This window comes from Ambystoma mexicanum, chromosome 3p (genome assembly GCF_040938575.1).
Source record: "Ambystoma mexicanum isolate Mex_15411 chromosome 3p, UKY_AmexF1_1, whole genome shotgun sequence".
Lineage (NCBI taxonomy): Eukaryota > Metazoa > Chordata > Amphibia > Caudata > Ambystomatidae > Ambystoma > Ambystoma mexicanum.
The window spans coordinates 650,039,383-650,066,640 of record NC_090925.1 but is presented as its reverse complement, the minus strand read 5'-3'; positions in this window follow the sequence as shown (position 1 = coordinate 650,066,640).

Genomic DNA, 27,258 nt, shown 5'->3' with positions numbered 1-27,258 from the left:
GTTTGAAATTATAGACAAAATCTCCCCTGTGGCCTACAAGATCCGCATCCCCAAAGGCGGTTTGGCAGAGGGGGAAGACAAGTGGGTCCACATAAACCAGTTGAAGTGTTGCCATCCCAGGCACAATTTGCAGCAACTGGAGGAGTCCTCTGCAATCCCAGAGTGTACCGCTCCAGAGTAATTCAATTCCAAGCCTAAAATATCCTACGTATAGCCTATCAAAGTCTGTGTTTCTCAAGTTTATGTGTTCCTGTCTCTTAATTTTAAAAAAATGTGCATGTTCATATCTGTTGAGTTCTAAAATATATATGCCACCCCACTATATCAATGGTGGGGGAGAAATGTCCATGAATAGGTATTGCCGCTTTTCCTTTGTCGTCCTAGGAGAAAGAAAACCTGGAGACTGGCCTAGGAGGACGATCCGGAGACCGGGAGCAGAGAACCAAGGGGCCCGGGGTACCGCCCAATATTCCCATCAGGACCGGCGAGGAGAACCGATCGATCAATACTGGATGGAGGAAAAGATGCTGAACTGTGCCATTTGCAGAATTGGAAGAAGATTATGCGGACATACCAGTGCGTGGGTCATCACCTTTTGTGCACCCGATTCCACATCGACTCAAATTCAAAGTGCAGTCGCGTGGGGGGGCCTTGTTGGGTGTCCTGACCCACGTTTGAGCTATCATGCTGCAACATTTGGTGCTGTGGGCCTAGAAAATCCAAGATGGCCAAAAAGCCCACATGTGCGCCAAAATCCAGGAGAACCACGCAGTTTGTGCACACTAAAATGGTTGCCTAACTTGCCACCCACCAGTGCGAGCAGGATGGGCCGGGGTGCCATGAGTGAAATGTGTGCCAAAGGAAAAACCGCACTTTAAAATCACCTTTTGTTTCCCTGAATGCCAGCTCTAAATGCCCATTTCAAACATTGCAACATATCCAAAAATCTCACTGAACACCAGCGGACATCTGGCAGAATGAAGTATGTGTGCATACTAAATCTGGGAAGTTGAAGAGCCCCAAGACAGTGTTCCTGGCAAGACTGGCTGAGCTCTGCAGGTCTGCAGCAGCCTAACTGAAACTGGATTTAAAACTACCAAAAATCGAAAATGTTTAAATTAACTGAGTGACCTACTTTTGAGTGTCACGTAGTTTGTCACTGTTGAAATGTCATAGTTTAGAACTTAGAATCAGCATTCTAGCTGCATATGTAAAAATTGTCTTGACTTAAACTGGGGAACAAAAAGTGACATTTTACCTGAAACCTGGCTTAAGGAAACTGGAATTCTGCCAGACAGCTACCCCCCACAGGAGTGGGGGCTTGCCCAACAAATGCATTCCCAGGCCTGGCTGCATTCTGTTGTTCCTGCCAAAAGGAGGTCACACACTCTCTGATTGAATTACCAGGGGATTGCAAGAAACTAAAGAAAGGACCCAGGCAGATGGTTTATTGGGGGGACCGTAAAATAGCTTCCTCTTGGCAGAAGCTGGGAGGGGCAGGGTCCCTGAGCTTGGCAGAAACTGGATAAACTGATTTCTACACCATGTGACCTGAAAAGACACACCCCTGTTGGCCAGAATATGATTCTAAGAAAGATGTATAACTCACAGTGGGGACTTGTCAAAATTATTTAAATGATACCATAATTCTTGTGATTTTTCTGTGCACGTTTTAAGACGCGTTGGGAATTTGTGTGATGTTCTGGGGCAAAACCCTGCTATTTATTGACACCACATACTCTGTGTTTAAGCTAGCAGCCTGGAAAGTTACTGAGATATGTGTGGGAGGGGGGTGTATATGTGTATAAATCTGGAGAAAAATCCGATGTTGCAAAACCCACTAAAAAGCACACAATGTTGCCATTTCTGAATGCAAGCCCCCAGGAAGAGCAGAGTTTGAACAGAGTATACCTCATGTGATATGTGATGGGTGCATGTAATTTTAAACAAATGTGTACCTGTGCAAATATGTATTTGGGTCAAATATAGATTTGTGTGCAATTTGACAGGGGAGTATCCTTTCTGCAGACCATAAAACAGCATCACCATGACACACATTTCCTCCCCCCAATCAAAGCAGTGCGGAAAGCTTGACCAATGGGCAGTTGAGAGAGGGGCTGGCTAGTGATGCTGCACACACACCCACTTTCAAAAGACATAAAACGAGCCACTGGAAGCTAGAGAGGACATTCAAATCCATTTGCTGCAACGCGCTCTGCCGGACCACACAACATCCAGAAGATACCAGATCCAACACTTAGACTTTAAAACTCCAAAGAACTTGATTCAGAACTCAAATCAGAGGCCTAAACCCACAAACTGAGGACTCTTTTCAGCAGGCCTCAGCATCCAGCAAACCTAACAGCGGTAGCAGCATCCAGGAGCCTTGCAGATCAGCGCTGTGTCCAGAGAAAGCTGTGCAGAAAGATCCAGGAGCTGTACCCAGAGACCAGACTGTGCCAGAACCGGTGCCGGCCAGAACCAGAGACCAGATCACTGTGAAGTGTTGTGCGCAGAGACCGTCCGGGGCGAAACCAGAACCGAAGCCATCTTGACACGATCCGTGAGACCTAGACCTTCCAAAACACATTGTGAGTACAGCTAGGACGGAGTGAAACCAAATCTCTTAGTTTCAAGTGATATAATTCAATCTATTTAATCTAACCAGAACTGCCTCCTAGAAGTTGTCACCTGTCATTTTTAAAAGCTGTCACCTGTCATTTTCTAGCTGCAAGCTGTAACCTGTCGCTTTGAACTTTTAAAATTTCAAATCCAAAAAACAACCTTCACAAAATCGTTCATAACTCCGTAACCGTTTGGGCTAGGAACTTGGTTTAACTTTCCTCTGAAAGCTTAGAATCTTACCTTTCCAACATGCCTAGACTTCCTACTCCTTATACTTTCTCCGCAATCACGATTCACGCATTCGCGAATTTTGCAGCGATTTGCGATTTAGCCCGATTTCTTTACTTGTAAAAAGATAGCTGCTTTTGCCTGAACTGCTAAATTTCGTTTGCCTCTTAAGAACCATCCCTGAATCATTGCTAGAGTGAGCCTGAACTCATATTAACTAGATACCACTCACCCTGAACCTCCTGAAGGGAATTAAAACCATTTTCAGCATATTCCTCACTTCATTGCCAGCACATATAAAAGCATTTTGGGCCTGTGTTTCACACTTCTGTAGTCTAGGCTTGCTGGGGTGAACTGAATTACATTTGATTGCATTTCTAAGAACTGTGTGCTCTCCTCTTCATTTCCTTACATTGCATAAGGGGGGGGGGTGGATTGCCAGAGAAAAGTGATTACATTGTTTTGTTGAAATCATATTGAGTATTTTCTGTATTGCATTTTCATTCAACATTGCATCCATCTGAAACTAGATAAAGCATTCTCTACCAGCTTATTCTTCTGTTCCTATTCCCAAGCGTGCTACCTCATCCTTTATACTACTTCTGAGTAACCCAATCAGTTTGTTAGTAGAACATTACCCATTGTTGTTAACTGCTCATGTTCTGAAGTGTGATATTAATTATTAATTTATCATAAAAGTGTGATATATATATATATTGTTTAATTTTTCTCAAATAAACCTTTTAAACTTGCAAAACAGAACTACTTCTTGGCTCAGTGGAGTCAGGGGGATTCCAAGAGAGGGGTGTTATATAGGGGTAGTCATACAGAACTCATGAACTGGACACAAAGATATATCAATAAGGGTTTCCATTCAGTATCCCAGAATAGGCATTGACTTAGCTGTAGTGCTGAATTGAATCCTCTTACAGTAGCGGCGTAACAGAACAGTAGGCAGTGGGAGTCCAGGTAACGTATGCTGGGTCAGGGGTAACAGGAATCAATCCGAAGGAGCCGAATACCAGAAATCAGGGGCATTTCAAAATGGGCAATCCGTAATAACAGGCCAAAGAGTCAAAACAGGTTCAAGAAACAAGATTGCAGGAAACAGACACTACAAAACTGGCTGTAGAACTCAGTTAAGGAGCACCATTCCGTGTGCGTAGCAAGAATAAGTAGTACTCGCATACAGATGTGAATGATGGTCCGTGCGTATCACGTGACCGTAACGCCTGACTCGAGTACTAACACGGAATGCTGGATGCTGCAGTCCACACGGAAACGCTGTGTTTTCGGCGTTGAGCCAGACGCCAAGGAATCTTCCAAGTGATTGGAGGGGCCATCGCAAGTCTTCGTGACTTTAGATAAGGTCGAGTCACGACAGTACCCCCCCGCAAAGGGCAGCGCTCCCTGGAATCTCGCAGGCGTGTTTTCCAAAAGGAGCGCAAAAGTCGAGGGGCATGTAGGTTGGAAGCTGGTTCCCAAGTCCTGTCTTCCGGACCATAGCCTTTCCAATCGATCAAATATGGGCGCACCCCGGTCTTCACTCGGGTGTCCAAAATTGCGTTAACCTCATATTCTTCTTCACCCTGCACTTTCAGTGGAGCTGGGGATACAGGGAGATGAGTGCCAGAAACATATGGATGGAGTAATGATACATGAAACACAGGGTGTACACGCCAAGTCGAGGGGATTCGTAGACGCACGGCAGCTGGATTGATGCAATGTGAAACATCATAGGGGCCTAGATAGCACGGCAGAAGCTTCTTCTTGCCCCGAATGGTAAGGTGTTTGGTTGATAACCATACCCGGTCACCTGGAGTGTAAACAGGGGCTGGAGAGCGATGTTTATCCGCTTGTTCCTTAGTGTGATGCTGTGCGGCCTGGAGGGGGCAAAGAACAGAGGTACGTATAGAGAGCAGTGAATCCCTCATTTTCTTAGCAGCAGGAACCCAGTCTAAAGAGGGAAGGACGGCAGGAAGAGTCCTTGGGTGCAGGCCATACAAGGCATAAAACAGAGAACACCCCACCGATGAATGTCGGGAATTGTAGGCAAATTCAGCGATCCCCAACACAGACAACCAATCTGACTGATGTTGTAGACATAGACAGCGAAGGTACTGTTCCATGGTAGCATTAGTACGCTCCGTCTGACCGTCTGTCTGTGGATGATATGCTGAAGACAGACGAGCATCCATGCCCAGAGAAGTGGTTAATGCACGCCAGAATCGTGACGTAAATTGCGATCCCCTATCGGATATCACCACTGTGGGAAGTCCAAAAAAGCAGACTATATTGTCGAAGAACAAAGAGGCCAATAGGGATGCAGATGGGATGACAGGACACGGAATAAATCGAGCCATCTTGGTAAACTTGTCCACCACCACTAGGATTGCCGTCCTACCCTGAACCATGGGAAGATCTACTACAAAATCAAGCGTAACCATGTACCATGGGTGCGGAGGCAATGGCATATTCATCAGAAGACCGACAGGGTTTACCTGTTTGGCGCTTGCATTGGGTACAGACGGCACACGTGACACCATATAGATCGACTTCTTTTTTCATCCTGCGCCACCAACACCATCGGTTTAATAATTCATGAGTTTTGGTCCGGCCTGGATGTGCTACCAGTTTGGAATCATGGGACCATTCAAAAGCCATTCTCCTTGTCTTGTTGTCTGGCAAATACAAGAGGCCACAAACATAGGGAAGACCCGACACCAGTGTAGCCCTCAGTTCTTCAAGAGAGGAGACGTGGTCCTTGGCCCATCGCCGGACCAGATCCAATAGCGATGGAGAGGCTGCACAAACACAGACTACTGATCCAGTTGGCAAAATCTGTGTTACCGGTTTGTTAGGAGTACAATTGGTGTCAATCCGGGACAAAGCGTCTGCCTTCCTATGTAGGGGGCAGGGACGATAGGTCACAGTGAAATCGAACATTGTGAAGAAAAGGTGCCAGCGTATTTGTCGAGCATTGGTACACGTGGCCTGTGACAGATCTTGCAAGTTCCTATGCTCGGTATAAACAGTAACCGGATGCTGGGCACCCAAGAGGTGATGGCTCCATTGCTTAAACGCAGCCCGTATGGCCAAAAGCTCTTTGTCCATTATTGTATAATTGCGTTCAGCAGGGAACAACTTCCGGGAGAAAAATGCCACAGAGTGCAACTGTTGCGTAGAAGGGCAGATTTGCGAAAGGATAGCTCCTACAGCAACAGCAGAGGCATCAGCTTCTACAATAAAAGGGAGAGATGGGTTTGGATGTTGTAGAACAGGCACTGTTGTAAAGGCCTCTTTCAAAGCTTGAAAGGCAAACTGTGCATCAGAGTTCCATACAAAAGGAACAGTAGGGCTGGTAAGACGTGTAAGGGGAGCTACGATTTCTGAAAAGGAAACAATGAATCTGCGATAAAAGTTTGCAAAGCCCAAGAAGGATTGTAAGGCTTTTACAGAAGTAGGAACAGGCCACTGGAGCACTGCCTGGACTTTGGAAGCATACCTATGGACTCCTTCTGCTGATATTTGGAACCCTAAGAATTCAACTGAGGATGCATGAAAAACGCACTTTTCCAGTTTTGCATATAGTTTTCTCATAAACGTTGCAAGACAGAGCAAACATGCTGAACGTGTTGAGACAAATTATCAGAGAAAATCAAGATATTGTCCAGGTATACCACTACATAACAATCCAGCATGTCCCTGAAAATATCGTTGACAAAATGCTGGAAGATGGCTGGGGCATTACAAAGGCCGAAGGGCATCACACAGTATTCATATAGACCGAACTTGGTTTTAAACGCGGTCTTCCACTCTTCCCCCTTTTGTATCCTGACCAAATTGTAAGCCCCTCTTAAATCCAACTTGGTAAAAATGGTGAAGGAGGTCATTTTGTCGAGCAGTTCGGATATCAAAGGTAGTGGATACTGATTCTTTACAGTGATTTTGTTTAGAGCTCTATAGTCCACAGAAGGACGTAAATCCCCCTCTTTTTTGGGCACAAAAAAGATGGGGGACGCTGCAGGAGAGCGAGATGGCCGGATATGCCCCAGCCATAGGGCATTGTCTACGTATTCTCGTAGATGGTCCTCCTCTTTTTGTGTCAGGGAGTAAACCCTGCCATGTGGAATCACTGCCCCAGGGACTAAATCAATTGGGCAATCATAACTTCGATGCAGAGGAAGCTTTTCAGATAACTTCTTGTCAAAGACATCGACATACTGCCTGTATATCTCAGGTAAGTCCGGGGTAGGTGTTTGCGACGTGGCATTAACCGAGGACACATTTGTGACCATAGCCAAGCAAGGCGAGAGCTCTGGAATAACCGGAGAGCCCAGACATTGCTTGCGGCAATGTTCGGAAGAGAATTGCACTGTTTGCTCGAACCAATCAATAACAGGATTATGTGCTTGCAACCAAGAAAGGCCGAGAATAATCCCGAATTGTGGAGCTGAAATAAGGTTAAACATAATGTGCTCCGAGTGACCTTCAGCATTCGACATCCAAAGAGGCCCCGTCTGTTCCGTTATCTGACCTGATATCAGACGGGAACCATCAACGGCATGTACTTCTTCCGGGATCTCTTTGATTATAATGTATAATCCATGGCGATTAGCCAGCTAGACGTCCATGTAATTCCCACTTGCGCCGGAATCGATCATGACAAGGCTGGAAAATGCCTCCAAACCAGGAGCAGAAAAGGACATATAAACGTATACGTGAGAGGGAGAACAACTGACCGCTGAGCCTTGTATCTGCTGACTCGTCCTGCAGGCTCGAGTTAAGGACGAGTCTTGGCATTTCCCGCCAATTTAGCTGTTCTTTTGGGACAGACATGAATCTAGTGACCTGCCTGGCCACAATAAAAACAAAGGTTGTGAAGCATGCGCCTTTCCCGTTCCGTCTTGGACAAAGGCCCTCTGATAGCCCCTATTTGCATGGGCTCTGCTTCACTTGAAGCGCTGGCAGTACCCGTGTCTGGTTTGCCGGAGGTGCGGAGTTCTGGGTGTCTGCGTTCTCCCCGTCTCTGCCGCTGTCTGGCATCAACTTGTAAGACTAGGTCTACCAGTTCTGAAAAAACAGATGGTACTGCTGGTACTACTGCTAGGGCATGTTTAAGCTCGTCGGAAAGGCCCTTATAAAGGACAGCAGCTTTTTTTTGTTCTGGCCACGAGGTTTCACCGCTAGCTGGTTAAAGCGAGCAAGATAGGTCACAAGGTCTGTTTTTCCCTGAGTGATAGCCAGAAATTCAAGATCAGAGGCTTGCGCCTTGTGTCTCATGTCAAACACTGCATCCATAGCTTGGATGAGAGTGTCAAAGTTATACAACACCGGGTCTTCCCCCTCTAAAAGAGGGTTAGCCCAGGCAGCTGCCGTCCCACCCAAATGGGACAGAACAAAGGCAGCTTTCGTTGTGGCATCTGGAAACGCCAGGGGTCGGCAAAGAAAATTCAAACAGCACTGGTTTACGAAAGTGCGATACGTTTTAGGGTCTCCCATAAAACGGTCTGGTGGAGCAAGAGGAAAAGGCCCAGGCAATACCACTGGGGACGGAGCAGGAGGGACAAATGGGATTGTCGAGGGGCCTGCAACTGCTGCAGCCTCACCAAATTCCTCATCAGGAGGTAACGGTTGTACAAAGCTCTGTAACACATCCATAAGTTGGTTTAAAGTCGTATGGGCCGATGACATATCTGCACGCAAAGCTGACAAGGCTTGCATGAGCGCCTGTACTGGATCTGGCCCCAGATCCATTTAACAGGATGATAATAAAGGCTCCTTAATCTGTCAAAACCAGACAGTCTTTGTCACAACCCCCTCTTTGCCTGAAGCCAATTTGCAACCAAACTTTCCTCACAAGAGCACAGTCTGTAGGAGTATGGGAAAGCACCTAACATACTAGGGGCTTGAGTGAAAAGGCAGGAGCAGCAGCAACAGAGCTAGAGGAAACAACAATAACTGCTGTTTACTACTTTGATCGAAAGTACCAACCGTATCCGACACCACCCCCTATTTCCCACTCTTACCTGCTCCGTGAAGAACAAGACCCGAAACCTACTTGGCCACAATGGAGGAAATGGAATGAAGAACCAAATAAAGAAGGTCCAGGAGAAGTCCCGAAATCCCAACAGGAAAGGATGGACAACAGTTTGTGTCGTACTGCAGAGCGTCCAGGTATTTAGTGAAAAGGAGTGACCAAAGAAGAAAACAGGAGAGCGTCCACAACAGTCACTCTTGTGTCCAAATGAAATCCTTGTGGTTCAGCAGAGTGTCCCAGGGTGCAGGTAAATGAGTCTGTGAATGGAGGTATGGAGGAGGGGTCAAAATAAACAAGGATAGAAGAAGTAAAGGAATGAAAATAAAAGAGAGGAAAATACAGGTAAGGAGCGGGTCCAAGTGGGAGCGGGAGGTACTTGACCAGGTTTCAGAAGCGATAACGCTGAGTTGCAGAGTTCCGGGGAAGCGGCGTAACAGAATATTAGGCAGTGGGAGTCCAGGTAACGTATGCCGGGTCAGGGGTAATAGGAATCAATCCGAAGGAGCCGAATACCAGAAATCTGGGGCAGTCCAAAATGGGCAATCCGTAATAACAGGCAAAAGAGTCAAAACAGGTTCAAGAAACCAGATTGCAGGAAACAGACACTACAAAACTGGCTGTAGAACTCAGTTAAGGAGCACCATTCCGTGTGCGCAGCAAGAATAAGTAGTACTCGCATACAGATGTGAATGATGGTCCGTGCGTATCACGTGACCGTAACGCCTGACTCGAGACTAACACGGACTGCTGGATGCTGCAGTCCAAACGGAAACGCTGTGTTTTCGGCATTGAGCCAGACGCCAATGAATCTTCCAAGTGATTGGAGGGGCCATCGCAAGTCTTTGTGACTTTAGATAAGGTCGATTCACGACAGTGGTCCATGATGCACTGCGGCGTAAGCTCAGTGTTTCCTCCAAGATGGCCGAAAGGCCAGAAACGCTGCGCTCTAGCCTTAACACGCAACACCCTGCCTTCTAGAAAACAGGCACGCCCCCGCGGCTCTGCGCGTCTCAAAGCTTCTGCTTGGAGTTGCTAGACGTGTACTCGAGTCCGTTATCCGTGCTATCTACAGTTTCTACCTTTCTTTTCTCCTTCCTGGAACCCTCTTTCAAATTCCTACGCTCCCATAAGTCATTTCCTTCTTCCCGAATTCCGTCTTACCTTTGGTGCCGTGCACCTACACCTCCGAGCATGAGCTTGTGCTCCTCCTTCCTGGATCTGTGACTACCTTCCTGGATACTGAAAGCCGTCCGGCATAGAAGGCCGGCAATATACGCTGGAACCCGAAGAGCGGCACTCCAACCTGTACAAGTTTCGAACAGCGAGAAAGAAGGAACTTGCATCCAAGAAGTCCACCAGCAAGGAAAAACAGGTGAGAAAAAGAGAAACTTGTGACACATTGGGTTTCACCCTAAGTTACCAGGGGAAGCCAGATGTGGACCCCTTGCTCACTGTTCTCAGAGAGGCACAGCTCCACCTCACTGATGATGCCCAACAAGGCTGAAAAATGTGTATGGGGTTGCTGTTGGTACTCTTGTTCAGAGAAGAATTGCCGAGCATTTCGGTGCTGGACTGCCCCTGGGCAGGACAAAGACTGATGTGCAGGGATATTTCTCCTCTGTGAAAGGGACAGTGAGCTAAAGACTTAGTTGAGACTCCCCAAGGGGCCATCAACCTAAGAACAGGTCAATGGCTGTGTTCCTGCTAGTAGAGAGACTCGCATACCCCCCTTTGATTTGCATATTATGTAACCTTGGGTTTCACCCTAAGTTACATGGGGAATCCAGACGTGGACCCCTTGCTCACTGTTCTCAGAGAGGCACAGCTCCACCTCACTGATGATGCCCAACAAGGTTGAAACACGTGTATCGGGTTGCTGTTGGTACTCTTGTTCAGAAAAGAATTGCCTGGCATGTCAGTGCTGGACTGCCCCTGGGCAGGACAAAGACCGATATGCAGGGATATTTCTCCTCTGTGAAAGGGACAGTGAGCTAAAGACTTGGTTGAGACTCTCGCAGGGACCATCCACCCAAGAACAGGTCAATGGGCTGTGTTTGTGCGTGCTGGTAGAGAGACTTCCAGAGCCCTTTTGATTTGCAGATTAAGTAACCTTGGGTTTCACCCTAAGTTACCAGGGGAATTCAGACGTGGACCCCTTGCTCACTGTTCTCAGAGAGGCACAGCTCCACCTCACTGATGATGCCCAACAAGGCGGAAAGACATGTATGGGGTTGCTGTTCGTATTCTTGTTCAGAGAAGAATTACCTAGCATGTCCATACTGGACTGCCACTGGGCAGGACAAAGACTGATGTGCATGGATATTTCTCCTCTGTGAAATGGATGGTGAGCTAAAGAGTTGGTTGAGACTCTTCCAGGGGCCATCCACCAAAGAACAGGTCAATGGGCTGTGTTCGTGCTGGTAGAGAGACTTCCAGACCCCCCGTTTGATTTGAATATTAAGCAACCTTGGGTTTCACCCTAATTTACCTGGGGAATCCAGACGTGGAACCCTTGCTCACTGTTCTCAGAGAGGCACAGCTCCACCTCACTGATGATGCCCAACAAGGTTGAAATACTTGTATGGGGTTGCTGTTGGTACTCTTGTTCAAAGAAGAATTGCCTAGCATTTCGGTGCTGGACTGCCGCTGGGCAGGACAAAGACTGATGTGCAGGGATATTTCTCCTCTGTGAAAGGGACAGTGAGCTAAGACTTGGTTGAGACACTCCCAGGGCCCATCCACCCAATAACAGGTCAATGGGCTGTGTTCGTGCTGGTAGAGAGAATCCCCGACCCCCCTTTGATTTGCATATTAAGTAACCTTGGGTTTCACTTGTAGTTACTAGGGGAATCCAGATGTGGACTCCTTGCTCACTGTTCTCAGAGAGGCACAGCTCCACCTCACTGATGATGCCCAACAAGTCTGAAACACATGTATGGGGTTGCCGTTGGTACTCTTGTTCAGAGAAGAATTGCCTAGCATTTTGGTGCTGGACTGCCCCTGGGCAGAACAAAGACTGATGTGCAGGGATATTTCTCCTCTGTGAAAGGGACAGTGAGCTAAACACTTGGTTAAGACTCTCCCAGCAGCCATCCACCAAGGACAGGTCAATGGGCTGTGTTTGTGCTGGTAGAGAGACTCCCAGACCCCCCTTTGATTTGCAGATTAAGTAACCTTGGGTTTCACTCTACGTTATCAGGGGAATCCATACATGGACCCCTTGCTCACTGTTCTCAGAGAGGCACAGCTCCACCTCACTGATTATGCCCAACAAGGCTGAAACACGTGTATGGGGTTGCTGTTGGTACTCTTGTTCAGAGAAGAATTGTCTAGCATTTCGGTGCTGGACTGCCCCTGGGCAGGACAAAGACTGATGTGCAGGGATATTTCTCCTCTGTGAAAGGGAAAGTGAGCTAAAGACTTGGTTCAGACTCTCCCAGGGGCCATCAACCTAAGAACAGGCCAATGTCTGTGTTCCTGCTAGTAGAGAGACTCGCATACCCCCCTTTGATTTGCATATTAAGTAACCTTGGGTTTCACCCTAAGTTACATGGGGAATCCAGACGTGGACCCCTTGCTCACTGTTCTCAGAGAGGCACAGCTCCACTTCACTGATGATGCCCAACAAGGTTGAAACACGTGTATGGGGTTGCTGTTGGTAATCTTGTTCAGAGAAGAATTGCCTAGCATTTCGGTGCTGGACTTTCCCTGGGCAGGACAAAGACTGATGTTCTGGGATATTTCTCCTCTGTGAAAGGGACAGTGAGAGGAAGACTTGGTTGAGACTCTCCCAGGGGCCATCCACCCAAGAACAGGTCAATGGGCTGTGTTTGTGCTAGTAGAGAGACTCCCAGACCCTCCTTTTATTTGCATATTAAGTAACCTGGGGTTTCACCCTAAGTTATCAGGGGAATCCAGATGTGGACCCCTTGCTCACGGTTCTTAGAGAGGCACAGCTCCACCTCACTGATGACGCCCAACAAGGTTGAAACACGTGGATGGTGTTGCTGTTGGTACTCTTGTTCAGAGAAGAACTGACTAGCATTTCGTGCTGGACTGCCCCTGGGCAGGACAAAGACTGATGTGCATGGATATTTGTCCTCTGTGAAATGGACGGTGAGCTAAAGAGTTGGTTGAGACTCTTCCAGGGGCCATCCACCAAAGAACAGGTCAATGGGCTGTGTTTGTGCTGGTAGAGAGAATCCCAGACCCCGTTTTGATTTGCATATTAAGTAACCTTGGGTTTCTCCAGAAGTTAGTAGGGGAATCCAGATGTGGACTCCTTGCTCACTGTTCTCAGAGAGGCACAGCTCCACCTCACTGATGATGCCCAACAAGTCTGAAACACGTGTATGGGGTTGCCGTTGGTACTCTTGTTCAGAGAAGAATTGCCTAGCATTTCGGTGCTGGACTGCCCCAGGGCAGAACAAAGACTGATGTTCAGGGATATTTCTCCTCTGTGAAAGGGACAGTGAGCTAAAGACTTGGTTGAGACTCTCCCAGCGGCCATCCACCAAGAACAGGGCAATGGGCTGTGTTTGTGCTGGTAGAGAGACTCCCAGACCACCCTTTGATTTGCATATGAAGTAACCTTGGGTTTCACCCTAAGTTATCAGGGGAATCCATAGATGGACCCCTTGCCACTGTTCTCAGAGAGTCACAGCTCCACCTCACTGATTATGCCCAACAAGGCTGAAACACGTGTATGGGGTTGCTGTTGGTACTCTTGTTCAGAGAAGAATTGCCTAGCATTTCAGTGCTGGACTGCCTCTGGGCAGGACAAAGACTGATGTGCAGGGATATTTCTCCTCTGTGAAAGGGACAGTGAGCTAAATACTTGGTTGAGACTCTCCCAGGGGCCATCCACCCAAGGACAGGTCAATCGGCTGTGTTTGTGCTGGTACAGAGACTCCCAGACACCCCTTTGATTTGCATATTAAGTAACATAGGGTTTCACCATAAGTTACCAGGGGAATCCAGATGTGGACCCCTTGCTCACTGTTCTCATAGAGGCACAGCTCCACCTCACTGATGATGCCCAACAAGGCTGACACACGTGTATGGGTTTGCTGTTGGTACTCTTTTTCATAGAACAATTGCCTAGCATTTCGGTGCTGGACTGCCCCTCGGCAGGACTGTGATGCTGGAAATTCAACGAAAGGACAGGGCCTCCGTATCCTTGTCTTTTACTGCCTTTTATCGTGTGTTCTGTTGTGTTTTATGCGCAGGAGTTCATGTGGGACTCGTAGCGCTGCTGCTCCCTCCTTTGGTTTTGGTGAACAGACCCATGGGATACCCTTATGGCACCCATGGGTAGGGGGGCAACCCTGTGCCCCTAGTGTATGTTTTTGGGCACCTGTGTGTGACCCACAGAGCAGGGTACGGGCTGGTGGCAGCTCCGTGCTGAATTGACTGGTGCCCTGCACGTCCTCCATTTTGGGATCCTGAGGCCCTGTCATTGGAATCGCTAGATTCCTGATGGAGACAAGATTGCCCCTGTGGCCTCTTACCTTCCATCACCTGTTACCTTGATCTGCCCGAAGTCTCGGGAGGCCCTGACTCTGTCCCTTCCCCCTGACTGGCTGATGGGTGGAAGTTCCATATATGGAAGTGTGGGGAAGTGCTGACCAGACTGGCTGGAGCCTTCCCAACGGCCGTGTGTTGTGGGTAACCCTGTGGGCGGGACATGGGTGAATGGAGTGTGTGATGAATACGCATTCTGTGTTGTGGGTGTCTAGTATCTGGTGTTTGACACAATGACTGAGACAGCCCTGCCCAAAACTGGTATGAATGCAGTGTGGAGTGTTGAATGGCTGGGTACGTGTCCCAATACACATAACTTGTTGTGAGTGTCTGGAGAGAAGTGAATGGCCTGAATGCACTGTGTGCCTGATTGGCTGCATGCCTGCATGAATGCCCTTAGTCGTGGTTGGATGCTTGAGTATGACCCAGCAGAATGAATGGGAGATCAACAGTATATCTGGGGACCTCTCACTGCTAGGAATTGTGTTCAGAAGCTGAAGTCCACTACGACGAGTAACTGGAATAACTGAAGCTTGACCTTGAAGCCCTGCTGGACGAGAAGAATTGTTGTTGCTATCCTTCACAATCTGAAAGCCGCTGTGTCTCCAAGGACTGACCCAGAGAGGACCTGGTAAGGCGCCCTCTTCCTGAGCTACGAGGGACCATCATGCACCAGCTGATCTTTGCCAAAGCTCCCTGGTAGACAGACCTTCGACAGGCTGTAGACCCGAGACGGGGACTGCTGCGGAATCCTAAGGTGAAGCATCTCGACTGTTGTACGCCACTGTCAACGACCGCCGTCGATGACCGGAGCCGCCGTGCTCCATTTTGCCTAAGAACTTCATTTGATCCAAGGACGCTCTCGTCCGCATCGTCGCCGCTGTATCCTGCTGGAGGAGGCCTGACCGTCGACGTGCCCAGGAGCATCCACCGGTGTGTTTCCCGCCACCCAAAGACCACAGAGACGCCGATGACTCGGCGCCCTTGCTGGGCCACAGTTCTTCAAACTCTTTGCGGTCCAGAACTATCGACACCGAGGTGCCCCGCACGCCTCTTCCTTGCAGGACGTTTACGCTTCCCTGTCAACGAGCACCGCTAGGAACGAAGCTGCCACTTCACCATCGTAGCTCACCCTGTTCTCTGTCGGACGTTCGTCGACCCGTGACTCCTGCCTTAAAGGGAGGGCACTCAAGAAGGGCCGTTGATTCCCTGATGAGGAACGCTACAACGCCAGGTACTTTGGGGTTGCAGAACTACTGGGAAGTCTATTGTGAACAATATATGGACTGGGCTTGTATCTTTATTCTACAGGTTGCCCAGGTGGGGGATCTCCACACAGAGCTGTGTTTAACGGTAGTGACCAGTATTATGCAAATTGTTCTAACTGTCTTGCTTTCCTCCCTCTCTCTACTGCTGGTTTCCTCTTTATTGATCTGTGTGACCTTTTGACAGTATACTTGATGCACTTTAATGAGATCTGATAGTTGCGGTACCACTGTAAAACTGTATATATTTACCATTGTTGATTTTCTGAGCACAAAGTGAGTTATTGTGATAGTGTACATAACCTTGCATATTAATTATATAAAGACTGTGTTTTAACCCATACACTGTGCAGACATTCCTTTGGGGGTGCTTGGGAACTACACTATACGTAAGAACCAGCCTGCATCACCTCCTGAGAAGCTAGTCCTTGATTGCTCTACTACGTTACCAATAATAGAGAATCTTGGCTGGGGTCCTCTGTGCCTCTCCTCTACCATATAGAGAGCAGTAGTACAGACACCCCCCTCCAGTGATGTGCAGGGATATTTCTCCTCTGTGAAAGGGACAGTGAGCTAAAGACTTGGTTGAGACTCTCCCAGGTGCCATCCACACAAGAGCAGGTCAATGGGCTGTGATTGTGCTGGTAGAGAGACTCCCAAACCCTCCTTTGATTTGCATATTAAGTAACCTTGGGTTTCACCCTAAGTTATCAGGGGAGTCCAGATGTGGACCCCTTGCTCACTGTTCTCAGAGAGGCACAGCTTCACCTCACCGGTGATGCCCAACAAGGCTGAAACACGTGTATGGGGTTGCTGTTGGTACTTTTGTTCAGAGAAGAATTGCCTCGCATTTCGGAGCTGGACTGCCCCTGGGCAGGACAAAGATTGACGTGCAGGGATATTTCTCCTCTGTGAATGGGACAGTGAGCTGAAGACTTGGTTCAGACTCTAGCAGGGGCCATCCACCCAAGAACAAGTCAATGGGCTGTGTTTGTGCTGGTAGAGAGACTCCCAGACCCCCCCTTTGATTTGCATATTAAGTAACCATGGGTTTCACGCTAAGTTACCAGGGGAATCAAGAAGTGGACCCCTTGCTCACTGTTCTCAGAGAGGCACAGCTCCACCTCACTGATGATGCCCAACAAGGCTGAAACACGTGTATGGGGTTGCTGTTGGTACTCTTGTTTAGAGAAGAATTGCCTAGCATTTCGGTGTTGGACTGCCCCTGGGGAGAACAAAGACTGATGTGCAGAGATATTTCTCCTGAAAGGGACAGTGAGATAAAGCCTTGGTTGAGACTCTCCCAGGGGCCATCCACCCAAGAACAGGTCAATGAGCTGTGTTTGTGCGTGCTGGTAGAGAGACTTCCAGACCCCACTTTGATTTTCAGATTAAGTAACCTTGGGTTTGACCCTAAGTTACCATGGGAATCCAGACGTGGACCCCTTACTCACTGTTCTCAGAGAAGCACAGCTCCACCTCACTGATGATGCCCAACAAGGCTGAAACACATGTATGGGGTTGCTCTTGGTGTTCTTGTTCAGGGAGGAATTGCCTAGCATTTCCATGCTGGACTGCCCCTGGGCTGGACAAAGACTGATGCGCTGGGATATTTCTCCTCTGTGAAAGGGACAGTGAGCTAAAGACTTGGTTGAGACTCTCCCAGGGACCATCCACCCAAGAACAGGTCAATGGTCTGTGTTTGTGCTGGTAGAGAGACTCCCAGACCCTCCCTTGATTTGCATATTAAGTAACCTTGGTTTTCACCCTAAGTTACCTGGGGAATCCAGACGTGGACCCCTTGCTCACTGTTCTTAGAGAGGTATAACTCCACCTCACTGATGATGCCCAAGAAGGTTGAAACACGTGTATGGGGTTGCTGTTGGTATTCTTGTTCAGAGAAGAATTGCCTAGCATTTCGGTGCCAGACTACCCCTGGGCAGGACAAAGACTGATGTGCAGGGATATTTCTCCTCTGTGAAAGGGACAGTGAGCTAAAGACTTGGTTGAGACTCTCGCAGGGGCCATCCACCCAAGAACAGGTCAATGGGCTGTGTTTGTGCGTGCTGGTAGAGAGACTTCCAGACCCCCTTTGATTTGCAGATTAAGTAACCTTGGGTTTCACCCTAAGTTACCAGGGGAATCCAGACGTGGACCCCTTGCTCACTGTTCTCAGAGAGGCACAGCTCCACCTCACTGATGATGCCCAACAAGGCTGAAACACGTTTATGGGGTTGCTGTTCGTACTCTTGTTCAGAGAAGAATTGCCTGGCATTTCCATGCTGGACTGCCCCTGGGCAGGACAAAGACTGATGTTCTGGGATATTTCTCCTCTGTGAAAGGGACAGTGAGCAAAAGACTTTAGACTCTCCCAGGGGCCATTCACCCAAGAACAGGTCAATGGCCTGTGTTTGTGCTAGTAGAGAGACTCTGTAATGCTCACCTGTTCTTTTCCACGGGGACGTCTCCAGACACACACCTGAGGACTCTTCGGTACCCCTCGCCCGTCCTGGACCCCTGGATAAGCGGATTCAGCTCTAGAAGACAGGAGGGGCAGCTTAGATAATTTCCTACTAGATCGCCCACCTCCCTTGTTCCCGTGCAGGTTCCCTAAGGGCGACTCTCACCTTATTGATGTTATCTGTACGCTCTCCGTCCTGCCGCTCCGGGAAGGGGTGCGTCAGTTTTGCATATAGATGGTGCTCGCGAAGCTTACCCAGAACGGCCCGCACATGTCCAACGTGTTCTTGTTCAGAGGAGGAGTACACCAGGATGTCATCGATATACATGAGGGCACAGACATCAATGAGTTCTTGGAGGACGTCATTCATAAAATACTGGAACGAAGCAGGGGCGTTGCATAGGCCAAACGGCATGACTTGGTATTCAAACAGGCCGTACTTGGTACGGAAGGCCGTCTTCCATTCGTCCCCTTCTTTTACACGCACCAGGTGATAGGCCCCTCTCAAGTCCAATTTGGTATAGATCTGTGCTTCCTTAACCTGATACAATAACTCCGGAATCAGGGGTAGTGGGTAACGTTTTTTTACAGTTATCTGGTTCAATGCGCGGTAGTCAATACACATTCTCAGTTTCGCCCTCCTTTTTTCGGTACGAAGAATAACAGCGCCACGGCTGATAACTTGGACGGGCGAATAAAATCATTGGCCAGGTATTGCTTCAGGTAGGTCTTCAAATGTTGATTTTTGGGTTCGGTAAGCGTGTAAATGCGCCCGCATGGGACTTGGGCTCCTCGCAGGAGATCGATTTGGCAGTCGTAAGGCCGGTGAGGTGGCAACGTATTCGCCTGCTCCTTCTGGAAAACGTCCTGGAAATCTTGGTAGTGAGCCGGCAAAGTCAAAACCCCTCCAAGGGTATGAGCCACGCCTTTCCGCACCGGAGAAGTTGCGAGCTTGGCCTTCCGCCTCTTCGGGTAACAGGTGTGCGTGCAGCTGTGGGTGAAAACTAACTCATGAGCTTGCCAGTTGATTCGGGGGTTATGGGCCACCAACCATGGCATTCCCAGGATCAGCCCAAACTGAGGAGCTTTAATCAGGTCAAAGGCTATGATTTTGCGATGTCCATCTTCACACAGGTGGGTGAGTTCCGAGGTGCACTCTGATACAGGACCAGAAGCAATTTTGGTGCCATCAACTGTGGTTACAGTCTCTGCGGTTGTCTTGGAGCACAGGACTATGCCCATCTTTGCTGCAAGATCTCGATCAATATAGTTCCCAACGTCCCCGCTGTCTAGGTACGCTTCTAAAGAATGCATCTCAGACGACTGTTGGTGGGGAATAATGATCACTGGTAGCACAAAATGGGAGGTCTGAAACTGGATTTCCTCGCTCGACAATTGGACCCCTACAATTGCCGGCCTTGGTCATTTCCCGACTACTCCTCCGGTATTTCCTTATCCATGGCACCAACTGCTCGCCTGGGGGGCTTGACCGGGCAGTCCTTTAAGAAATGACCCGATGTTCCACAATACAGACAAAATTGCATATCCCTCCTTTTGTCCCTTTCGGCCTTGGTTAAAGGGGGCCTAACCCTGCCTATCTGAATTGGTTCACTGGTTCCATCAGAGCCCCGTGGGGTGTAATCCTTGGGACGGACGAACAAGGGACGTGAATCTGACCTTCCTCGATCACTCTTCCTATCCTGCAGGCGACGGTCCAACTGTACCACCAAACCAATGCATTTGGCGCAATCCCGTGATGGATCCATCACTTGGGCCAAAACTTCTTTTAGCTCCCCACGAAGACCCCGATGAAACAACGTGGTTCATTTATCCTCAGGCCAGTCCGCTTCGACCACCAGTCGGTTAAAGGTTGCTATGTAAGTTAACAGGTCCTGACTCCCTTGGCGGAGTGACAAAAGTTTGTTATCCAGGGCTTGCCCATGGTGGCGTTGGGCAAAGAGTTTCTCCAGTTCCCGTTGGAACCCATCAAAGTCTCGCAGCAGAGGGTCGTCTCAGCTGATGAATGGAAGTGACCAGTCAGCCGCACTCCCACTTAAGTACGAGAGTACGAAAGCCACACGTGCTTGGCCCGTGGAAAATGCCCCCGGCCTACATAAAAAGTGGAGGCGATGTTGATTCATGAAAGTGGCATATCTCCGGGGGTCCCCGGGAAACCGTTCCAGAGGAGCCAGTGGAACAGTACCAGGAAGGTTAATTTGAACTGGACTGTTCGCGGTAGCCGAGGTGGAGCGACTTACTCCGGGTAACTTGACTTGCCCTGCCTGTGACTGGAGGAGTTGTCTTCCAAGATCATCTGTCCTTTCCTTGGCGACAATCACTTCTCTTCGCAATGGAGTAGTCTCCTGCCGTGCGGAATGGACTTCCGCACGCAATTGCCCCAGCAATTGGGCCAGCGGGTCAGTTTCTGACATTTCCATAATAGACGCCCAGGTGGGTTTATGTGTTAGGGCTTCACGTTCTGTAACACTCATCTGTTCTTTTCCACGGGGATGTCTCCAGACACACACCTGAGGGCTCTTCGGTACCCCTCACCTGTCCCGGACTCCTGGATAAGCGGATTCAGCTCTAGAAGACAGGAGGGGCAGCTTAGATAATTTCCTACTAGATCGCACACCTCCCGCGTTCCCGTGCAGGTTCCCTAAGGGCGACTCTCACCTTATTGATGTTAACGGTGTGCTCTCCGTCCTGCCGCTCCGGGCAGGGGTGCGTCGATTTTGGGCCCGTTCCGCCGAGTTGCTTCACTGGCGAGGGCCGGAGTTCAGACCGGCTGCAACTCCTTCTTCAGGTAAGTCTTAGTAAGTGAGAGCAAAGTCTTTATTGATGAGAGTAAGTCTTTATAGGTGAGAATAAGTCTTTGGTATATGAGCTAACGCTTGTCCTCGTTGCTGGTGGTGGAGGTCGCGAAGAAGGCTGAAGACTGGTTCAAGGAGGTAAGCTGAGTGGCCATGCACCGCAGAAAGCGTCCTTGCAAATTACTAACCTGCTAACCATGTCTTGCAGACCTCGACGGGCTAGAGTTGGAGGAACCCCCGAAGGAATGAAGAAATCGGGGGCAGCGGAAGTTGGGCGGCTTCGAAGAACAGATGAAGCAGCTAACGGGAGAGAATTGAGATGATACCTGCTTCGGATGACTAGGAAGCCACAGGATACTGCAAAGTGGTAAGAATGGCGATGGTCTTGCCTTGGTTACTCTGAGGTCGAAGGATGCTGCTGAATTGGTAAGTATGGTGATGGTCTTGCCTTGGTTACTCCGAGGTTGGAGGATGCTGCTGAATTGGTAAGTATGGCGAATGTCTTGCCTTGGGTACTTCCAAAGCCAAAGGATGCTGCTGAGCTGGTAAGTGGGGCGATGGTCAGGCCCAGGAAGGCTCCGAAGACGATGGATGAAGCTGGGCAGGTAAGGATGCAGAGCAGGATGAGCGTCACGCTGCAAAGGCAGAATAACGCGAAGCGTGTGCTCTTGGTCGGGCGTGGTTTAAATAGCTAGGTAGTATCCCAGGTGCCTTTGGGGTGGGCCCCAGTGGGCCCCACCCTGGAAGCTAGACTGCAGCATACAGTTCTCAAGTATTCCGCATGGGGCAGCCCTGCTTATCCATTGGCCATAGGAAGCCCGTCCCAGTGAGCGTCTCCTATGCCAGCAGCGCCAGGACTGGCTCCAGTGCATCCGAGGAGGCCCCAATAGGGTACGCAAAGGCCTGTGTCCCCTTGAGGGAGATAAGGTCGTGACAGCACTCCTCCCTAAGGCCCCTCTCAAGGGAATTCCTTGGCCTGATCCCGGTTTTGAAGGGAAGGTCTGGTGAAAACGCTGGAGCAAGCGAGGGGCGTGAACATACTTGCTGGGCTCCCAGGACCTATCCTGAGGTCCATAACCTTTCCAGTCCACTAAATAGTAGAGTTTCAATCTCACCATCTTAGAATCCAGGATGTCCTTCAGTTCATACTCCGGTTCGCCTTGAATGATGATCGGCTCTGGTGGAGTTGTTACACCGGTCCCTGGTTTGAATGGCTTCAGAAGCGATACATGAAATACTGGATGTATTTGCATGTTCGTAGGTAGTGTCAGTTTCACTGCTGCCGGGTTAATAATAGCTTCCAATTGGTACGGTCCCAGGAACCGTGGACGGAATGTTTGTTTCCCCTTAAGTGGTACGTGTTTGGAAGCAAGCCATACCATATCTCCCACCTGATAAACTGGAGCTTCGGAGCGATGCTGGTCAGCGAATCTCTTCTGGCGAGTCTTAGCTTGACGTAGGTGTTCTTGCACTTTGGCGAAGGCTTGGGTGATGATATTATGTAGGGTCTCGACTGCAGGCATTTCCAGGGTTGAGGGGATGTCTAACTCGGAGGTCTGTGGATGCCGCCCATAGATTGTAAAGAATGGAGTCTGTCCTGTGCTGCTATGTAGCAAATTATTGTAAGCGTATTCTGCGATCCATAGGAGTTCTCTTCATTCGCCCTGGTGAAGCATGCAGCGCAGGTATTGTTCAAGAGTCTGGTTGGTTCTCTCGGTTTGGCCGTTGGTTTGCGGGTGGTGGCTCGTGGACAAATGGATATCTATCTGGGCCAGGGAACAGCACTTCTTCCAAAAGCTAGATACAAATTGAGATCCGCGATCAGATATCAGGACTGAAGGAAATCCGTGTAGGCGGAAGACATGTTCCAGGAAAGTCTTGGTGAGGCCAGAGGTAGTGGGCAGCCCTTTGAATGGAAAGAAGTGAGCCATTTTCGAAAATAGGTCCACAATCACCAAGATGGTGTTGAAGCTTTGACATGGAGGAAGATCCGTAATGAAGTCCAATGACAGCGTGTGCCAAGGGACCCGGGGGAATGTCTAACGGTTGAAGGAACCCCGGTGGTTTCTGCTTGCTGGATTTGTTTTGGGCACAAATTCCACATGAAGACACAAATTCGGTAACGTCCTTGCGCCACATTGGCCACCAGTAATTCCTTTTGATTTTGGCTAAAGTCTTGGCGATTCCTGGGTGGCCCTCCATGAGGGAATCATGGTGCTTGGAGATAACCTGTCCCTGCAACTCTTTCACAGGAACAAATAACCGGTCCCGGTAGTGTGGCAGCTGCCCTTTCACGCTCTAGTGCTTTCTTCTAGAGGCCCACTCCTGTAGCTGGTCCTGGGTGAGGATCTGTTGAATCTCGTAAAGAAGTTCACTCTGGGTCATGGTGGTGGTAATTCCTAAAACCTGATTTTCCGGTATGATGGCCACTGGGTCCGGTGGTGAATGTGCCATTTCGTCCGTGCCCATACGGGAGAGAGCATCCGCTTTGCCGTTCTTGATTCCCGGTCGGTAGGTGATCACAAAGTCAAATTCAGCAAAGAATAGGACCCATCGCAGTTGTCGCGACGATTGGGCTTTCGCTCCTTTCAAGTACTGGAGGTTCCAGTGATCTGTTATTACAGTGACGGTTTGTCGGGCTCCGAGCAGGTAGTGTCGCCAGGCCTTGAAAGCAGCCTTAATGGCTAGTAACTCTTTATCTGTGATGGCGTAGTTTAGTTCCGCCGGTGTAAATTTTCATGGCCAAAAGGCCACCGGATGCAATTGGCCCGTTAGAGGATCCTTTTGGGACAAGACTGCCCCCACGGCCAGACTGGACGCATTGGTCTCCACGCTGTAGGGGAGTTCTGGGCGCGGGTGTCGCAAAATAGGGGCGGAGGTGAATCGCGTCTTCAGTTCTTAGAAGGCCCTTTCCACTTCTTCAGTCCAGTTAAACGTCTTGTGTGTTCTTCTGAGCAACGAAGTAATCGGGTGCACGACTTGGGAAAATCCGGGGGTGAAGCGCCGATAGAAGTTCGCAAACCCCAGCATGCTTTGAACTCCTTTAATGGAAGTGGGAGCTGGCCAATTGAGAACTGCGTCCACTTTATGCGCGTCCATTCGAATGCCTTGGGAAGAAAGGATGAATCCTAAGAATTCCACTTCAGTGACATGGAACAAGCACTTTTCCAGTTTTGCATATAGATGGTGCTCGCAAAGCTTACCCAGAACGGCCCGCACATGTCCAACGTGTTCTTGTTCAGAGGAGGAGTACACCAGGATGTCATCGATATACATGAGGGCACAGACATCAATGAGTTCTCGGAGGACGTCATTCATAAAATACTGGAACGAAGCAGGGGCGTTGCATAGGCCAAACGGCATGACTTGGTATTCAAACAGGCCGTACTTGGTACGGAAGGCCGTCTTCCATTCGTCCCCTTCTTTTACTCGCACCAGGTGATAGGCCCCTCTCAAGTCCAATTTGGTATAGATCTGTGCTTCCTTAACCTGATACAAAAACTCCGGAATCAGGGGTAGTGGGTAACGTTTTTTTACAGTTATCTGGTTCAATGCGCAGTAGTCAATACACGTTCTCAGTTTCGCCCTCCTTTTTTCGGTACGAAGAATAACAGCGCCACGGCCGATAACTTGGACGGGCGAATAAAATCATTGGCCAGGTATTGCTTCAGGTAGGTCTTCAAATGTTGATTTTTGGGTTCGGTAAGCGTGTAAATGCGCCCGCATGGGACTTGGGCTCCTGGCAGGAGATCGATTTGGCAGTCGTAAGGCCGGTGAGGTGGCAACGTATTCGCCTGCTCCTTCTGGAAAACGTCCTGGAAATCTTGGTAGTGAGCCGGCAAAGTCAAAACCCCTCCAAGGGTATGAGCCACGCCTTTCCGCACCGGAGAAGTTGCGAGCTTGGCCTTCAGCCTCTTCGGGTAACAGGTGTGCGTGCAGCTGTGGGTGAAAACTAACTCATGAGCTTGCCAGTTGATTCGGGGGTTATGGGCCACCAACCATGGCATTCCCAGGATCAGCCCAAACTGAGGAGCTTTAATCAGGTCAAAGGCTATGATTTTGCGATGTCCATCTTCACACAGGAGGGTGAGTTCCGAGGTGCACTCTGATACAGGACCAGAAGCAATTTTGGTGCCATCAACTGTGGTTACAGTCTCTGCGGTTGTCTTGGAGCACAGGACTATGCCCATCTTTGCTGCAAGATCTCGATCAATATAGTTCCCAACTGCCCCGCTGTCTAGGTACGCTTCTAAAGAATGCATCTCAGACGACTGTTGGTGGGGAATAATGATCACTGGTAGCACAAAATGGGAGGTCTGAAACTGGATTTCCTCGCTCGACAATTGGACCCCTACAATTGCCGGCCTTGGTCATTTCCCGACTACTCCTCCGGTATTTCCTTATCCATGGCACCAACTGCTCGCCTGGGGGGGCTTGACCGGGCAGTCCTTTAAGAAATGACCCGCTGTTCCGCAATACAGACAAAATTGCATATCCCTCCTTTTGTCCCTTTCGGCCTTGGTTAAAGGGGGCCTAACCCTGCCTATCTGAATTGGTTCACTGGTTCCATCAGAGCCCCGTGGGGTGTAATCCTTGGGACGGACGAACAAGGGACGTGAATCTGACCTTCCTCGATCACTCTTCCTATCCTGCAGGCGACGGTCCAACTGTACCACCAAACCAATGCATTTGGTGCAATCCCGGGATGGATCCATCACTTGGGCCAAAACTTCTTTTAGCTTCCCACGAAGACCCCGATGAAACAACGTGGTTCATTTATCCTCAGGCCAGTCCGCTTCGACCACCAGTCGGTTAAAGGTTGCTATGTAAGTTAACAGGTCCTGACCCCCTTGGCGGAGTGACAAAAGTTTGTTATCCAGGGCTTGCCCATGGTGGCGTTGGGCAAAGAGTTTCTCCAGTTCCCGTTGGAATCCATCAAAGTCTCGCAGCAGAGGGTCGTCTCAGCTGATGAATGGAAGTGACCAGTCAGCCGCACTCCCACTTAAGTACGAGAGTACGAAAGCCAGACGTGCTTGGCCCGTGGAAAATGCCCCCGGCCTACATAAAAAGTGGAGGCGATGTTGATTCATGCAAGTGGCATATCTCCGGGGGTCCCCGGCAAACCGTTCCAGAGGAGCCAGTGGAACAGTGCCAGGAAGGTTAATTTGAACTGGACTGTTCGCGGTAGCCGAGGTGGAGGGACTTACTCCGGGTAACTTGACTTGCCCTGCCTGTGACTGGAGGAGTTGTCTTCCAAGGTCATCTGTCCTTTCCTTGGCGACAATCACTTCTCTTCGCAATGGAGTAGTCTCCTGCCGTGCGGAATGGACTTCCGCACGCAATTGCCCCAGCAATTGGGCCAGCTGGTCAGTTTCTGACATTTCCATAATAGACGCCCAGGTGGGTTTATGTGTTAGGGCTTCACGTTCTGTAACACTCACCTGTTCTTTTCCACGGGGATGTCTCCAGACACACACCTGAGGGCTCTTCGGTACCCCTCACCTGTCCCGGACTCCTGGATAAGCGGATTCAGCTCTAGAAGACAGGAGGTGCAGCTCAGATAATTTCCTACTAGATCGCACACCTCCCGCGTTCCCGTGCAGGTTCCCTAAGGGCGACTCTCACCTTATTGATGTTAACGGTGTGCTCGCCGTCCTGCCGCTCCAGGCAGGGGTGCGTCGATTTTGGGCCCGTTCCGCCGAGTTGCTTCACTGGCGAGGGCCGGAGTTCAGACCGGCTGCAACTCCTTCTTCAGGTAAGTCTTAGTAAGTGAGAGCAAAGTCTTTATTGATGAGAGTAAGTCTTTATAGGTGAGAATAAGTCTTTGGTATATGAGCTAACTCTTGTCCTCGTTGCTGGTGGTCGAGGTCGCGAAGAAGGCCGAAGACTGGTTCAAGTCTCCATGCAGCGCAGAAAGCGTCCTTGGAAATGACTAACCTGCTAACTTTGTCTTGCAGATCTCGACGGGCTGGAGTTGGAGGAACCCCCGAAGGAATGAAGAAATCGGGGGCAGCGCAAGTTTGGCGGCTTCGAAGAACAGATGAAGCAGCTAACGGGAGAGAGTTGAGATGATACCTGCTTTGGATGAATAGGAAGCCACAGGATGCTGCAAAGTGGTAAGAATGGCGATGGTTTTGCCTTGGTTACTCCGAGGTTGAAGGATGCTGCTGAATTGGTAAGTACGGCGATGGTCTTACCTTGGGTACTTCCGAAGCCAAAGGAGGCTGCTGAGCTGGTAAGCGGGGTGATGGTGAGGCCCAGGAAGTCTCCAAAGACGATGGATGAAGCTGGGCAGGTAAGGAT